General features: G+C 33.8%; 1 protein-coding gene and 1 long non-coding RNA gene across 5 annotated transcripts in view; one reads left to right on the top strand and one right to left on the bottom strand.

Moving 5' to 3' along the window:
- The window catches only part of CDH12 (cadherin 12), a 1,137,115-nt gene that overhangs the window by 487,568 nt on the left and 631,871 nt on the right, over positions 1–17,676 (bottom strand).
- LOC129059351 (uncharacterized) overlaps positions 1–17,676 on the top strand; it is a 31,273-nt gene that overhangs the window by 11,456 nt on the left and 2,141 nt on the right. The window contains exons 1-2 of one of the 2 annotated variants that reach the window (XR_010139929.1): positions 4,672–4,784; positions 6,823–7,019. This is a non-coding gene — a long non-coding RNA (uncharacterized LOC129059351). Of the gene's footprint in view, positions 1–4,671; positions 4,785–6,822; positions 7,020–17,676 lie in introns of those variants that run through there. The other variant, XR_008525170.1, reaches the window with a different exon arrangement.

Genomic DNA, 17,676 nt, shown 5'->3' on the forward strand with positions numbered 1-17,676 from the left:
CCCAATGAATAGAGCATGGTCAGGGTTGAGTATCATCAGGGCAATTGAGCCACAAAGAAGGTTAATCCCATAAGAAAGACATTCTAGAAGAAACCAGGCATTATCAGAAAAAGTATCACTGTCACTGAGCAATAGAGGCAGATTTCCAGAAGAGAGGCAGGTAGGAAATAATTGGGAACACAGGGATCCTGCCAACAGCTACTTAGCAGAGCCTCAGTTCTTGCATACAAGTGAGTAATTGAAAGTTTTCTAGGTAGAGTAACCTTAATTATCTTAGGGCAACTTTCCATAAATTAAGTGTTAGGAAGTGGCTTATCTGGAACAGAAAACCAGCAATTCCTCTAGATCCTGCTCTTTGAAGTCAAGCCCTACAGGTACTCTGATTCCATAATATGTTCTTTTTATACTGTTATGTACTTTTCAAAGAGATTTTGCACACATTATTTCCTTTGAGAACGGAAGTAGTATTTAAGGTGAGCAAAATCATATTATGTCCATTTTACTGACACGGAAATTGAGGCTAACATAAATTATGATATCAACAAACACAAATTCTGACCTCACGCAGAAAAGAAGCAGGTGCATCCTGCATGAGGTCACTTGGATAATAATTTTAAAAACGATAAACTTATCCCCCATTGTTCTGTTCTTTTGTTGTAGATGTTGACAAACTTTAGTCTTAAAGGACGAGGTGACAATGTTTTAGAATTTGAGGCAAAAAAGGCAGAATTGAGGATACTATGTAGGTACTTATGCAGTTTTTAAAAATGTAACCATTGAAATATGTAACATCTTTGTTTGTGAGTCATACAAAAACAGGCAGACAGTCATATTTGACCCATGGGCCACAATTTATCAACTCTGAAATATAGCAGTACTGACTTGAGTCAGTTGTTAGCAATATCAATTTAACAGTGATTAGTTGAATAGTACATCTCTTTTCCTCAATTAAGTTGCATTTTGTGTATTAAAAACTTACATGAGTTTTGATTTACACATAAAAATTATAACAAACTATAAATATTTTATTCATAAAATATTATATATTAAAAATAGTATAAAATATTTTCCCAAAAGTGTATCTCTAAACTTTATATACATTAATGTGTTTATTTCAGTTAAAAACCTGTCAAATGCAAACCCTTTCAAAAAGAACTTTATCGTGACTCACAGTAAAATTGATTTATATTTAAGTATTTTTTTTCTCCATAGCAAAAATTTGTGGGTTGAAATAACGTCATAATATATCTTATAGCTTTTCCAAGAATCGACCAAGGCCACTCAGATAGCTGAAATCTTTACCATAACGATTCGGTTGCACCGTCTGTGATATTCCCAGACAACGATGACTTTGTGACAATTTTAGTGATTATATTTTCTTAGAATGATGTAGACAGGATGCTAACGTTATAAATATACAATAGCATAGCTCATTAACATGTGTTTTCCTCAGAAAGAATTGGACCTAAACATGTAAGCTTTGGAAAAATGTTTTGTATTCAAATATAAAGGGAGATAAGTCATTTTGTGCTTCCCAGTTTTCCAGGCTTTCATAGTCTCCCTGGATAAATGATGAATTGAAGACATTGTCAGCAATTATTGCTAATACAACTGAAATGACATTAAAAATCACAAAAAATGGTTAGAACTTTGCCACAAGCTTTGAATATTTTTTAGTTTGAAAATTTTAAGACAATTCTACTGTTTTTCAGAGAAACGTTTATTGATGAAACATTTTTGTAGATAAATGGATAACCTTTTCTTTCTCCTCTTATTTTTACTCTTCTAAATTACCTAGAGAAAAGAAAATGTCTATTTGTCATGCTTTGGTTGTGATATGTGAATTGCAGTGATCTTGGGAAGGCTTGAATTCAGGGTCCGTGTGAAAAACAACAGATTCACCTTAAGAATCAGGCCAACCATAAAAGTTGGGCCTTTTTCTCTGGGCAATCCCAGCTGAGACACCTAGACACTCACTTGATTAAAGATTTAAGAAAACTTTCTGCAAAATTCCCAAAGGGAAAGTGAATCATTTATCATGTTAACATTAAATGCACAGTGGTTGGCCTCCAACAATAACAACAGCAACAACAACAAAAACTAAACATCTGGAGATCAGGAGTATAACATGAAACAATATGGAATAACACCATCAGACAGAATATTCATGACCTCCAGTTTGGAAAAAAGAAGCTAGACACCCCCTCTAGCTACTTTCCCACAGTCTTCCCTTTTCTCTTTTTTTTTTTTTAACATTTATGTAGAAGTTCAGGAGTTTTCACAATTGAGTAGAGCAGCATGAAATACAAGTGTAAAGATATACTCTGCAAGGGCGGACCTCTCTATTCTCGGTATCTGTCTGCGTTTGTGGGAGGCAGAATCCTAAGATGTTCCCAATGACCCTCCCCCTTTGATAACAGCAAAGGAAATTTTGCAGATGTAATTAAGGTTATGGTTAATCATAAGTAGGGAGATTATCCTGGTAGTCCTAATTTAATTTAATGCACCTTATAAAAACAGTGTTTTCTCCAGTTGGGGGCAGATGAGCAAGTCAAAGATTTGAAACCAGAGGGGATGCCACTGGCTTAAATATGGATGGTGGGGGGAAAGAACCAGAAAATAACCTGGTAATATCTGAGAGAGACTCCAAGCTGACAGCAAGCAGGAAAATGTGGACCTCTGAGATCTTATAACCCTGGAAACTTAATTCTGCTGATAACCTGAATAAGCTTGGAAGCTTATTCTTCATTAGAGCTCTGACTTCAATATTTTGATAGCCCAATCAAACAGAAATGTGAGATAACAAATGGGTGTCCCATTATGCCACAGTTTGTAGTAATGTGTTACACAGCATAAGGAAATGAACACCGTGTCCACTGTAAGACATTTGAGTTTCTCCAGCATGCAGAACACATTTTCTTTCTTGTTGTATCACAAATGTTTAGCATAATATCCAGCACATAATATATAAATGTATATTGGTTAATTATATGAATGCAGGGGATGCCACAAAGGGCCTTAATCTCTGTGCTTTCACGGCTTAGAACTTGCCTCCTTCTTCACTTTTTGTTATATGTTGCCTTAATATAATGGAATATGTTGCCTCAATATAAACAAGAGGGGATGCCACTTGAACAAAGAGTAAGATAGGGTACTCCCAGTTTTTAAGATAATATTCATAGATGATGTTTCGGCAATACTACGTGTATTCTTATTACATTTTAATTTTTGGCATGTGAAAAATTGTACAAGTTAACCTGTCTAGATTCATCAGGACTAGGGAAATTATGATAATATAGAAAGCCTTCCTAATTGCATGACACTGGATTATAGAGGAACTAGACAGACACAGAATGGAGTTGTCCAGAAGTCTGGGTGCTCTTCAATTTGTATTAATCCCAGTCTCATAAGTGTTCTACCATAATGAAGGAGACAAAATATATAAAACTAAGGAAGTGGAAGGGGGTCGCTAGATACTCAGAGATCCCGAGGGTATTGAATCAGATAAATCAGTTTTCACAGATAAAGTCCCACATAAGTTGTCTTTTAAAATAGAAACATGTCAATAATTACTCAATTTTGAACACTTGGCAAATAATTTGGCAAATAATTTGTTTGATTTTTTCAGGGCTTTCCCCAGTATTTCTTAAGGTTGATTAATTCACAAATTACTTACAGTGGGAACTTTGAACACCAGCTACACTTGAAACCTTAACTAGTATAATTTAGATCCCTTGAGAAAATTATCTTGCATGAGAAACAGGGCATCTCAGAGCAACAGACCTTTTCTACAATTATTTATAATATATTCTCTTTCATATGTTCAAAACACTGGGAAACTTCAAAGACATTAAAACAAAACCTGTGGAAAGTGCGTGATTCTCTAGTCCTCCAGTTGCCTGCATTCACTTCCCAACCTTAACACTTCAGTGGCCATAATGGCCCGAGGAGGCTGTGTCTAAAACAAGAATCCCCTCGTCATTTGGAAACAGAGTAATTCCAGTGTGGTGACATGGCACACTCGGATATGTTTTCGTATGTAATGTGAATGCTTTTGGATTGTCTTAGATCAGGATGGAGTTCACGTTCATCACAATTCCACACCTGTCACTTTTTCCATAGGCAGTGCAGATTTAGACAGTGCTGGGATTTGCTCAAGTTTCAGCTTTGCTATTTAATAACTGCAAACTTGGGATAAGTTATTTCACTTCTCCAAATGTAAGTTTTAAAATTTGTAAAATGAGGATATATCAGTAACTACATTTAGAATATTTATGAAGACGAAATGAGCTAATTTCAGTAATGCATTCAAGATAGTACTATTAACACTTAGTTATTAATAATGGTACCAATTATTTACTAATATTATTAATAATATAGCTTTACTAATTAGCAATATTATTATAAAACATAATGCAAATATAAAATATTTGAAAAAGACATTGGCCAAATATAACACCGCAGCAGCATATGGTATGTTCATATGCCACCTACCACAAATTTCTGACTATGGTGTGTATATAAGTGTTACTTTTCCCCCTGCTATTTAATGAGACTATGAAGCTTTGCATAATTTTTTTGTAACTATGTTAACATTTAGTAGTGGATAAAATATGTTTCTAATGAAAAACTGTAGATTACCTCTCTGTATATAAATGTTTTCCTTTTCAGTTCTGACAAAAATATGTAAACAGATGAAGAACTCATTTTTTAGAAAAGAATACGATAAATCATTTACTTTCCTGACATCTGATAGCCAAAAAAGGAATTCAGCTCGATACCAGGTAGTATGTATTTTTCTCATGAGACTGAGGAATTCTGTTCTGCTCTCATTAATGAAAACACAAGCATGATTCTAATTAGCCTGAATGTGCCCTGGAAATGCATAAATCCCTTAATCAGTTATGAGAGAGGAAGGCTGGTCACCACCTCTAAATGCCAAATTTATTATGTTCTAAAAAAAATTTATTCTTTCTTCTAATTAAAATTATAGCCTCCATAATGAACACAACACAATTAAAGAGAAAATAAATTAATCAAAGAAGCGCCTTTTGTTTCACTACATTAAAAACCTGTTCTAATAGTTATATTAATAAACCTGCTCTTACATCTCCTCAGAAGGTGTTAAGTTGTTAATAATTACAGGTACTATAATTGTTCAAGTGAGTAGATATCCTCCCTTCAAGTGAGTAGATATCCTCCCTTCAAGTGAGTATATCTCCAACCAAAGCCACTAAAATACTTTGAAGAATTTCACAGTCAAATTCATAGTAGCAATTATCCCAACATCCACTCCCAGTAAATTTACAAATCCCTTTTCTTCTTTTTTAGTATATTCCACTGTCAGTGTGAGGAAATTTCTCCTTTTTAGTAATGGTACTTAAGCTTGCTCCCAAAATCATTTATATTATGATGGCTTTCATTTCCATTCTTTTGAGTAGAGATGGATACTTATACCCATTCTTCTATTTAATCATCTTAATATCACTTCTAAAATCAAGTACACGTGCAATTTACTTTGTTTTTTCTGCCTTTTACAAAAAACATGACTAGACATTAAGTCTAACATAAGATTTTGGGCCGTGTTACTCCAGCCTGGGCGACAGAGCAAGACTCCGTCTCAAAAAAAAAAAAAAAAAAAAAAGATTTTGAGACTTGTTGGCATAATGCTGAAAAGGCACAAAAGTAAATTCAAATCACGGAAATTAGATGAATGCTTCAGGTAGATTGCCAATCATTCAGTTATTTGGTAAAAGATTATGTATTGTAATGATGTTTATGACATCAGGAAAGTAACTTCCCCTTAACCTGTAAACTTTCGAGTATTTTTCTCCAAATGATTCTAGGCTATCATTTTTTGCTTCTTTGGGAACTTAGATTTACCTCAAATTTCAAGCCCACATCTAAAACGCGTGTCCTTGTAGGGTTTACCACGTTCCATCTGCAGTTTCTCCTGCACTCCGGATACTCTGTATTTAATGTCCTTTGAGTCAATAATCCCAGAGACTTGAAGCCAGAGTAGCTGACCTTTTCTAATTCATACACACACACACACGGTACACGCTTACACATTACTTTATGAAATAAAGTACTTGTTACTTTTTTTATCTTTCCAGGTGACACTGTGAAGATTATTAAATCAGTGACAAATGGCGTCTATTAATCAATAGTGAGAGTAGGACTCTGCTGCTATAAAGAAATACTGATTTAGGAAAATTGATTTGAGACAATTATTTGGCAATTTAAAAATGTAAAAATACATAGTTCAACAGCATATAGGTGTTTTGTATGAAAAGCTCAATTTGTTAGTAAGTGTATGCAAACAACCCTACATCTGCTCACTCCCCAACATATTCACCAAAAAAAGAAAAATTGAAAGGAGACAAATTACTACATTTTATTCCGCACATTTTAAGGACAAAAGGAAAATTACTGACAAGCTGGGAAAGGAAGCTTATCTATGACTACTTTCCAGTACCACAGAATACATAATATCATTATTTTTCTGGTATCCTTAGCATTACATAAGAACTGGGTAGATTGCCCTGCTCATATTCTCACCACTGCCATTCACAACAAAACGTCTTCATGCCAAATGAGTCTTTGTTTTGTTTGCAATTTATTGTCAAAAAAAGAGATGTCATAATTTTTTTTTTTTGACAGAGTCTCTCTCTGTTGCCCAGGCTGGAGTACAGTGGTGTGATCTTGGGTCACGGCAACCTCACCTCCCGGGTTTAAGCGATTCTCCTGCCCCAGCCTCCCGAGTAGTTGGGACTACAGGTGCATGCCACCATGCCCAGCTAATTTTTGTATTTTTAATAGAGATGGAGTTTCACCGTGTTGGCCAGAATAGTCTCGACCTCTTGACCTCATGATCTGCCTGCCTTGGCCTCCCAAAGTGTTGGGATTACAGTTGTGAGCCACCGTGCCCAGCCCATAATTCTTTAATCTCCAAGATGACGCATGGAGGAAGACGTTACAAAGCATTTGCAGATCTCGTCTACTTCCTCCACCCTATGGTAAGAAAAGGGTATAATTCTAACTTATGTTTATCAGGCTTACAAACGATGAAGATGAAGGAATAGCAGATAGTAAGTCACACTAACATGGTCAGATTAGGGTGTTATTTTACTGTTTTCAAATTACAATGCCATATTCTTGTGATTTAAATTGCAATGTGCACAGAATATGGAGAAATAGGACTATATTCTTATGCTAATGATTCTGATGACACCGGCAATTGTATTAAAAAATAGAACCTATTTTATGACAATCATGAAATTTTAATCTTCAGTTCCTCTTTCATTATATTTTAATGTGTATTTGTGTTATATCAGTATGCAACAGAGTTATCTAAAAATTAACAATAAAGAGAAAAATTCCCAGTTTACAATAGGGATTATAGCTTATAAATTAGACCAAGGATTTTGGATAAAACCACATATATTGGCTCAAATTTATTCCCACCTCTGTGGAGTGAGATATTGTTAAGCACAGATTACAGAGAATTTATGAAGAATAACTATGGTTTTCTTAATTATTTTCATGATTATTTCCTTCTTTCTAATTTAATGGGTATTCAACATACTGTTTATTAGGGGATTTTATATTTAATACTATTAATAAAATTAAATGAAAAAGATACATGATACCATTAAAGTAGCAAGTAAGAAAAATGCTAGTGCTAAAATAACTCTTTATTTAGTAGGTACCAAGAGATACAAATGAAAATCATATTTCATGAGGTAACTCTTCTATTGAAAACTATTAAACTATGAGGCATATTTATCTCTTCCTCCCTGTAGAGGTATAAACACAAAGCATGTTTTTAAATCATAAATTATACTCTTTATGGGAAATTAAAAATGACCTCCAAATAAACAGAATAGAAAAACTGCAAAAATTCCAAAGCTTTACCATATATGAAAACAAAACTTTCATTTCATCTGCTCAAATTGCAATGATAAAATCAACCATCATTATGAATGAATTATCTATATAGCAATCTAAATAATTACTAAATAAAATCTTATTTCATGGAAACTTATGCATGAAATGCAATAAGCAATTTACATTGTGCATGAAGAAACAGACACGTTTCTTGGAGAAGAAAGATCATAAACAAGAATACAACTATTTTAGAAGATATTTTATAGATTCCCTAAAATATTAATGAAGGTTTTTTTATAGTAGCCATTTAAATATAATCTATAAGGGTTAGTCATTTACATTCTTAAGGATCACAGAAATATGCTGTTTTATCACATTTCATATATAAGTTTCTATTAAATAACTAAAAGGAAAATTTACTATTTTATTTTCTATTTGTTATTTGTGTGCTTAGTTTGTATTTAATCTTAATAAACATATAAAAACAATTTTCTTGGATTTTGAAACAATGGAAAACCCCTCCTAAAAATTTTAAATGTTTTCCTAAGAACTGTATGTAACAATAGTATTTTTTTTAAAGCTATTTTGAAGTATTTCTTAGATCAGCTTGAAAGCAATTTTGAGTTGTAAAACTATATGAGCATTATGCCTTCTAAACATGATGTTAAAATAAAAATTCTCAGAAGTAAGTGATAAAAAGTATTTAGTAGATTTACTTTAAATGCTTGTATTTCTTACTACTAACTGCATAATTAACACAGAATCATTGCATCTAGCAATGATCTTTGGGATGACATCATTGATGTCAAAAGAGTGGTTTATTAAGAAAATATCAGAAAGCTTTAATTCTGACTGTTCAATGAAATGATTCGATATTGAAATATGGTACTAGACATGATTATTTTAATTTCCAGAAGATTCTAATACACTGAAAAAAACATGCTTCATTATAGTTAAGAAAGTTTTTCTCTTTCTTTCTCTCTGTGTTTAACTTTTAGCACTTACAAGCAGTTTTTAATACTGATGAAATTTAACTTTTAAATCTTTTTCTTTTATTTATTCTCTCTAAGAAATGTATTCTGTCCCAAGTTGCTAAAGTTTTCTCTTGTTTTCATTTAAATGCGTATATTTAAATGAAAACAGGAGAAAAAAATATATATATATATATATAAAATAGTTTATATATATTTTATCTCATTGGATTGCTTTGGTGCCTTTGTAGAGAATCAAATAACCATATAATTGTGGGTCTATGTCTGGGCTTGGTGTGCTATTCTTTTGATATATTTGTATATCTTTACTCGAACACTATACTGTCTTGATTATTATAGCTTTCCCTTTACTATTACTTTGCTATTTTAAAAGATTACTTTTAATGATTTTAAAGGTTGTTATCAACATTCTAAAGCCTTTGGATTTCCACCCACATTTGCAAATCCACTTGTCAATTCATAAACATAATTCTGCAGGAACTATAATTGGAATTGCATTGATCTATAGATCAATTTAGTAAGAATGGGCATATTAACAATATTGAGTCTTTCCAAAATAAACCGATCATAGATACATAGACAAGCAAAAAAAATACATATATATATAGTTAAATTTCTACTATAAGTAATATTGGGATAATTCTGTATGTGACTATTTTATATGAGATTTAGGTACCATGGAGGATGGCTAAAAGGAAATCTTGCTCATGTAAAAGGCCCTGAATGTTTCAAACAAAGTCTAACTCATTGGTTTGCTCCTTTGTCCAGTAAACTGGAAGCATCATCTCAAGCTCACAGTTTACTAATAAAAATGTCATCAGTAAGTCAATGTTACTGCTTCTTTACTGTTTGATATAAAAATAAAACAATATTAATGTGAGTGATCAAACACCTCTGAAGAAATGTCATTTCTTCAGAGTCAGAATGGTGTTTTATAGAGAGACTCTCCTAAGGTACAGTATTTTTGAACAACAGGAACAGCAACATTTTATCAGTGCCATGGCTATATTTTTGATAGTGAATGATATAAAGTTGGACAAGGGAAACTAGATAAGGCCTATAAATTTCAAGACAACCCACAGAAATGTGACTTGTATTTTACCAAAGTTTAGTTGGCACTAAATTGGTTGACACTTTTTTGTCCTATAGTCATAATTTGCCCACTTTGACGTGCCACCCAAGTGAGAGTATTCCACCAATAGAAATAATGATCAATACATAGTCCCGACAGTGCAATTTATTATTAACTTACTATGATCAATTTGTATTAGTTTATACAAAACAAAGGGCTTATGTGTACATTTTCAAAGTCTGACATGGAAAAATTATGAAGGAAGTAAAAAATACTATGACATTTGTGAATTTTCCTCCTTTTTTTAAAAAAAAAATCTATAGGCTTTCAAACTCATTTGTCTGCAAATATCTTTTTAAACATCACTTTTTGAATATCTAATTAAATAATGCTTACAACATAGTAAACAAAAAAATGAAACAATAAAACAAAACATACAGAGGGAGCTATACCTATACTGCCTGATATGGTTTGGCTGTGTCCCCACCCAAATCTCAACTTGAATTGAGCTCCCAGAATTCCCACGTGTTGTGGGAGGGACCCGGAAAGGGGGGTAATTGAATAATGGGGGCCAGTCTTTCCTGTGGTACTCTCATGATAGTGAACAAGTCTCATGAGATCTGACGGTTGTATCAGGGGTTTCTGCTTTTGTTTCTTTCTTATTTTCTCCTACTGCTGCCATGTCAGAAGTGCCTTTCACCTCTCACTATGATTCCGAGGCCTCCCCACCCATGTGGACCTGTAAGTTCAATTAAACATCTTTTTCTTCTCAGTCTTGGGTATGTGGGGTTTTTTTTGTTTTGTTTTTTTGTTTTGTTTTTTCAGCAGCATGAAAATGCACTAATACACTGCCTTAGAGCTATATCTATCCATATATGTATGTTTCTATGTATCTATATATCTTTATATGTGAATGTGCATATATATATTTATGTATGTATGTGTGTATAGATATTTATCTGTCTATCCATCTCCATTTATCTGTTTATCTATATTTTGCTTTTCTAAGAAATTCACTAAACTCAGATGCCCATAAAACACACAAATGTCAATATAAAACAGAAAATCATAAATTAAAAATACTAACAACTTAGAATACGATAATTTCCTTCCATTTGAAAGACAGGTGGACTTTTTTTTGTTTTACTAAACAAATGTTTGTACAAACCAACAAAGTCCCACAATTCAATTAAAAACCTGATACAAGAATTATACAGGTAGTTCATGGTGTGTGAGTGAGGCACATTCAAAATAGCTTACAAGCATCTGAAATAATGTTTGATTATCATAAAGAAATATCTCATTATTTACACATGCCTGAATTTTAGATAATCATCTTGTTTATATGCTATGTGATTTGATTTCACTTGTCTCCTGACACTTGAAATCTCACTTATAAATTGTGAAGGACAAATAAATGTAAGCATGTATACCAGGTCGAAATACATCAGTACAATGTGGAATGTCATGTGATAATATATACAGTACATAGAAACAGATTGATAATGTCAGTTAAAAAAACAAATTATATGGCCAGACACCATGGCTTACATCTTTATTGCAAGCATTTGGGAGGACAAGGCAGGGGGATCACTCGAGGTCAGGAGTTCAAGACCATCCTGGCCAACCTGGCGAAACCTTGTCTCCAGCAAAAATATAAAAAATTAGACAGGTGTGGTGTGGGCACCTGTAATACAAGTTACTCGGGAGGCTCAGCAGGAAGAATTGCTTGAACCAGGGAGGTGGAAGTTGTAGTGAGCCAAGATTGTGCCACTGCACTCCAGCCTGGGTGACAAAGAGAGACTGTTTCAAAAAAAAAAAAAAATCAGAAAACCAAAACAAAACAAATTTTCTTATATAATATTCCTTCAGATAAACTCTAGTAAACATTAATTTTGATATTATCTTTCTAATTTTAGAATCCTACACTAGACTAAATAACAGCAGGTCTAAAGAACATATGGAAATAATATAAAAGAGTAGCAAAAAGAAAAATAAGGAAAAGTTCATACAGTCCTGCCTCACTTAACACTAGGGATATGTTCTGAGAACTTCATCGTTAGGCAATTTCTTCGTTGCGTGAACATCACAGTGTGTACCACAGAAACCTAGACGGTGTAGCATACTACACACCTGGGCTATATGGTATACTCTATTGCTTCTAGGTTACAGACACCAACAGCATATTGCTGTACAGAATAATGTAGGCAATTGTAACACAATGGCAAGTATTTGTGTATCCAAACATATCTAAATACAGAAAAGGTACCGTAAAAATACAGCATAAAAGATTAAAATTGGCATACCTGTCTGGGGCACTTATTATGACTGGGGCTTGTAGAACTGAAATTTGCCCTGTGTGAGTAGTGTGTGAGCAGCGAATGAATATGAAGGCCTAGGCAATTACTGTACACATGTGGACTTTATAAACGACGTACATTTAGGCTACACTAAATTTATACAAAATATTCTTCTTCATCAATAATAAATTAACCTAAGCTTGCTGTAACATTTTTACTTTATAAACTTTTTCATTTTTTTAACTGTTTGACTCTTTTGCGATAACACTTAGCTTAAAACACAAACACATACAGCTGTACGAGAATATTTTACGTCCCTATTCTATTATCTTTTTCTATTTTTCAAATTTTTCATTTTATTTTAAACTTTTGAAACTTTTTATTAAGAACTAAGACACAAGGACAGGCATGGTGGCTCACACCTGTAATCCCGGCACTTTGGGAGGCGGAGGCGGGCAGATAACTTATGGTCAGGAGTTTAAGACCAGACTGGTCAACATGGTGAAACTCCATCTCTACTACAAATACAAAAACAAAAACAAAAACAAAATTAGCTGGACATTCTATCACAGGTCTGTATTCCCAAATACTTGGGAGGCTGACGCAGGAGAATTGCTTGAACCCGGGAGGCAGAGGTTGCAGTGAGCCTAGATGGCGCCACTGCACTCCAGTCTGGGCTATGGAGTGAGATTCTGTCTCAAAAAAAAACAACAAACAAAAAGAACTAAGACACAAACATTAACCTAAACCTTCACCAGATCAGGATCATCAATTTCACCACCTTTCACCTCCACATCTTGTTCCACTGGAAGGTCTTCAGGGGCAGTAATATGCATGGAGCCATTGTCTCCTATAATAACAAAACCTTCTTCTGGAATACCTCCTGAAGGCCCTGCTTGAGGCTGTTTTATGGCTCTTTTTTTTTTAAATAATAGAAGGAATACATGCTAAAATAACAATAAAAAGTATAGTATAGTAAATATATAAACCAGTAGCATAGTCATTTATTATCCTTATTAGGTATTACGTACTGTATATAATTATACGTGCCACACTTTTATAGGACTGGCATCATCACAGTTTGTTTACACCAGCAGCACCGCAAACAGGTGAGTCATGTGCACACTACAACATTAGAGTTTTTCAGTTCCATTATGATTTTGTGGGACCACTGATGTCTATGTGGTCTGTCATTAACTGAAATGTTGTTATGTGGTGCATGACAGTATTGCCTTTGAGGAAAATTCTGGTGATCTGATTTTTCAAGTAATCTGCCCAAACTATTCCTCATTTTCACTTAAGTTTGTATTTTGGTCTGAATGTTTGTGTATCCCTCAAATTCATAGGTTAAAATCCTAATCCTCAAGGTGATGGCCTTTACAGGTTGGGCCCTTGGGAGGTAATTAAATCATGAGGGCAGACAAATGTGATGTGTCCTTATTAAAAAGGCTCCAGAGGACTGCCTTACCATTCCTCCTTGTGAGGACATGGAAAGAGAGTGCCATCTATGAGAAATGGGCCGTTATTAGACTGAATCTGCCAGTGCCCAGCCTCCAGAACTAGGAGAAATAAAGGTTTGTTGTTTATAAGTTATCCAGTTTATGGTACTTTTGTTATAGCATCTTGAGCTGACTAAAACAGTTCGTCTTGTGAAAATTTAAGAGAGAAACAATTTATGAAACATTGTATCCATGAGGTGCATATAAATTTTAGACAGAAATCATTTGGGAACAGAAGATGAGGAAGCCATATGCTGAGCATACCACTTTATAGCACCATGAGGCCTTGTTAATATACATAAATTTTTTACTGGATTCTAATGTATTTTTCTCCATATGATGGCAAATAGTCTATAAAATTCTTCTTCTTAATTCTTCTATTTGTAGTGTAGACACAGCAAAAATTACCTCCAAGTTATGGCTAATATAATTTCTAAGTGATTGACCTTCTCTTCTCACTGGCATGTTTTGTATATTTGAATCTAATTGAACTAAACATAACAGAAAATTCAGGCATGGAGCCAGCATCTTTCTTGATTGACCCTGTTCTGAATGCCAACTCCTGAAGGAGCTTTAAGAACAGACCAACCTCTGCAGGCAGTGTTTAAAATAGATTCTGCTCCTAAGCAGCACAGCACAGCTATACACCTGCTATAACGGGGAAGAGCTTCTCCAAGACGTTACATGTGTTTAACAGTAGGCAAACATTGCCATTTATCACCTCTATGGCATTTCCTGGCGGGGCTTGTGTAACACACTGAGTTTTCTTGGAGGAACCAGCTGGAGTATTGGTCAAACAATCTATCTTCTTTCAGTGCTTGATAAGAATTCAAATGGATAATTCAAATGAATAAGAATTCAAATGGATAATGAACAATCTTGTAGTTTTACCTACCATTTTTACAATTATCACTGTAAAGAAAGTCTATAAGATTGCCTTTGAGCTCTGAAAGGAAGGCTGTAATCTAAAGCAAGTAAAGTTGTGGAACACCTTACTATGAGAGCAAGTCTAAAAATGCGGCAGATTATGGAAAGAAAAGAAAAAGCAATGGAATGATTTTTTCCTTGTCAGTGCTGAGGTCAGGCAGGTAATAAAAACGGTTTTATCTAATAGGTGTTGAGAATACTTTTGCAAATGTTAAAGTCAACATGGCTATAACAAGCCCAAGTTCTCCAGGAGGAATGCATGCATTTAAAATGGAATCAAAATTTATAGAGTACAATAATAAGAGCCCTCTTACCTACATTTTCATTTAATCACACGTATATGGCCATCTTGTCCATTTTGAGGTGGGTGGCAGGGCTTTAGGGAAAGCTCCAAATAATGAGTAGGCTTAAGTATCAAATAACATCCAAACTTTTAGACATTAGAGAAGATTCTGAATACATTTCTTCTCAATATAACTACATATTAAATCTAGACGTTAGGGAAAGAAACACATTTTTCTCCTGGAATCGATTTAGAAACTATTATTCAGTGAAATGTTAAATGACATATAAGAATTTCTAGTAATAACTATGATGGTTTTATCTCAAACAGCCTGGCTATAAGAAAGATGCACATTAATTATGAAAATTAGTAAAGCTGTTGACCCTTCCTTGGGCTGATGACTGCATAGTTCTGAAATGCATCTATATCCCTAGAAAGGAAAGGAATGCTTACTTCTATAGCTTACTCTCTGTTTTAGAAGCATTGAGATTTCCTCTGGAAACTCCAGGGAAATTTCCTCAGAAATTCTAATTGACTGAAATTGAGCATAAGCCTATTCAAGAACCAATGGTTCTCCAGGAAATATAATTACTGTGAGACAAATTAATTTGAGAGATATGTATTGATAAGCATCCACTGAGGCATGGAGCCCTGTGGGGAAGCAAAGATTATTCAATAACATCAGAATTGTGTTAAAAAAAAAAGGGAGAATTGATGCTAAGCAGTTTCTTCACACGTCTGCTACACTAAGATTTAAATGTTAAAATACATGAAAATTAAAATTATGACTGAAAGATTCACTGCATTTTAGGAGAAAAATACATAGTGAGATGTAACACTAAATAGAGGATAGGTGGATAGATTAGACAGATAGATGGATAGAGAGAGATTTTATGGCTCTCAGGGTTATAGGGAATTGTCATTTAATGGTGTTGAGGAAATTAAACCGTAAAAGAAACATACTATTTCAGGTGGCAACAGTGAAGTGCAGAATGATTATAATTCCAAATTACTATATCAAGTAGTGAACTAATCTATTATTAGATGGTGTTGAGCTAGTTGATAAGACAAACAGAGTAACAGAAAAGAATAACACTTTGTTCCTTTTTATTAACCCTTTTTTTCCTTTTTGCTTTAACAGAAAACTAAGGATTAATGTGAGTTAATATGAAAGTAGCTCCCTCTACAATATTTTCTGCAGCATATCAAAACATCTTTCCCGGTACTTCTTCTTATAATCACTATATTATCTTCCTTAGTATAAAATATGGTAGCATGTGCCTAAGAATTTGTTAAAAATTACTTCCCCTCATTTTATAGATAGTTATATGTGCATTTCAAGATAATTCATTTTCTCATAGAAATTCAGACATCATTTTGAAATCTCTTAGCTCCAGAGTTAGCACTATCCATTCTTTTATATCACTTAGATGCTTATGAAAATGATAAATGCTAATACTTATATAGTTATTTGTAAAGCTGAGATATTGATCATCTTCATTCTTCTGTTTAGACAACTGAATTATGACTGTTTTGACCAATACTGCTTTCATATCACAAAGTGAACATGAAAAAATTAATGTAGTGTAACTACTCTCATGTCCTTATGTTTTAATATGAGTACAAATGAAATACTAAAGGTCACCAGGCATGCGAGAAAGGAGGAGGTAATTCTAAACCTGAAAGCCATAAACTAACACACAAAAAAGTTTCCACAAGATTGTTGAAGAATGTAAGCAAAATTTGAATCATTTTTGGGAAGAAGACGGGCAAAAGAATACTTTGAAAGTAATTTTATTTATTTATTTATTTATTTATTTATTTATTTATTTAGAGACAGAGTCTCCTTCCTTCGCCTAGGCTGGAGTGCAATGGTGCAATCTCGGCTAACTGCAACCTCTGCCTCCTGGCTTCAACTGATTCTCCAGCCTCAGCTTCCTGAGTAGCTGGGATTACAGGCGCCTGTCACCATGCCGGGCTAATTTTTGTATTTTTAGTAGCGATGGGGTTTCACCATGTTCACCAGGCTGGTCTCAAACTCCTAACCTCAGGTGATCCGCCCTCCTCGGCCTCCCAAAGTGCTGGGATTACAGGCGTGAGCCACCACCGCACCTGGCCGGATAGCAATTGTTTTTAACAATTTGAGAGCAGTTATTTTTCACAAAGAAAAGTTATAATTGACATAGAAGAAAAAGCAGAAGACAGAGAAGAAAAGTAAAGTACAGAGGAAGAGGAGAAGGGCAAGGAAGGAGGAGGAGAAGAAGAGAAAGAATGGAGGAGAGGAACAGCCAGAGAATGGAAACAGAACACAACAGAATACATAGAACAGATAAGCATTTTGATGTGGTAAGGGTGCATATTGCTTCAAGTGTTTAAAAAATGCACACATAAAGTAAAATCTATTTCTCATTATAGGCTGTGATCAGAATATTTAGAAAACTTCTGTTCTAAAAGGTTGATAATATGTATTTATTATAAATACTATTTATTTTTTAATATTTATGACATAGAAATACATTTTTTTCCACAAAGGCCATAACGTATTTTCAAAACCAAACTCTAATTTACTATTTAATAAAATAACCTTATTATACTTTATCAGAACTTCAAATTCAGATATATGACTACTTTAAACTTCTGTCAATATTGTCTACATACAGAATTAATAGCTAAACTAAAACTTGTGACCAAAACAGTTCTATGAAGATATGGT

Source organism: Pongo abelii, chromosome 4 (genome assembly GCF_028885655.2).
Source record: "Pongo abelii isolate AG06213 chromosome 4, NHGRI_mPonAbe1-v2.0_pri, whole genome shotgun sequence".
NCBI classification, from domain to species: Eukaryota; Metazoa; Chordata; class Mammalia; order Primates; family Hominidae; genus Pongo; species Pongo abelii.